Raw genomic sequence first — 694 nt, 5'->3', positions numbered from 1 at the left:
CCTATGCATAGTGATGACATGAACACTTGAGGGACAGGTCTCTTGGGTTCATTTAAAGAAGATTATGAGGAGAAGTCACCTCATTTGTTTCTAGCCTTTTGATTTTCTATTTAGTAAAAATAAGGTATAACAGCTGAACATTGTTCTCTGTGTTCTCAGAGGTCTTTTTGTGGCCTATCCCTGTGGTTTCTAAATTCCTGAGCTCCTAACTCTCCTGGTAATCCTGATGTATAGCCTATATTAGATACTACAGGTAGCCTCAGAGTCTTTTAATTTCCTGGAAAATCCAAGGCAAATATTTGGATCACATTCAATAGGTGGTCGGTTAACTGAGTAAAAGCTAAGATCTAGATCTGTGTCTGCCGGGCTCAAGCTGCCGACCTCTCAATGACCACACAGAAGCCCTTTCCATGCTCGGTAGACAAGACCATTTCCATCATTTTGAAAATAATGATGAAAGAAGAAATCATAACATATATTTGAGCCATGATTTAGAATTTACAAAACATTTACATTCACGTTATCTCATTTGGTTGTCATAACAGCTAGATAAGTTGGTCGAAGAAAGTAAGCAACACTGTCCACGTGTTGGGATAACTTGGTCTCTCTGCCTAACCTTCACTGCCCATTCAACAAGCCACATCTTGTAATCGTTTTCTTAAAAGTTTCTGTTTAGAGTGTGTGTGTGTGTGTG

The sequence above is a fragment of the Propithecus coquereli genome, unplaced genomic scaffold (assembly GCF_000956105.1).
Source record: "Propithecus coquereli isolate 6110/MARCELLA unplaced genomic scaffold, Pcoq_1.0 Scaffold3381, whole genome shotgun sequence".
Taxonomy (NCBI): Eukaryota; Metazoa; Chordata; class Mammalia; order Primates; family Indriidae; genus Propithecus; species Propithecus coquereli.
This window is presented reverse-complemented; position numbering follows the sequence as displayed.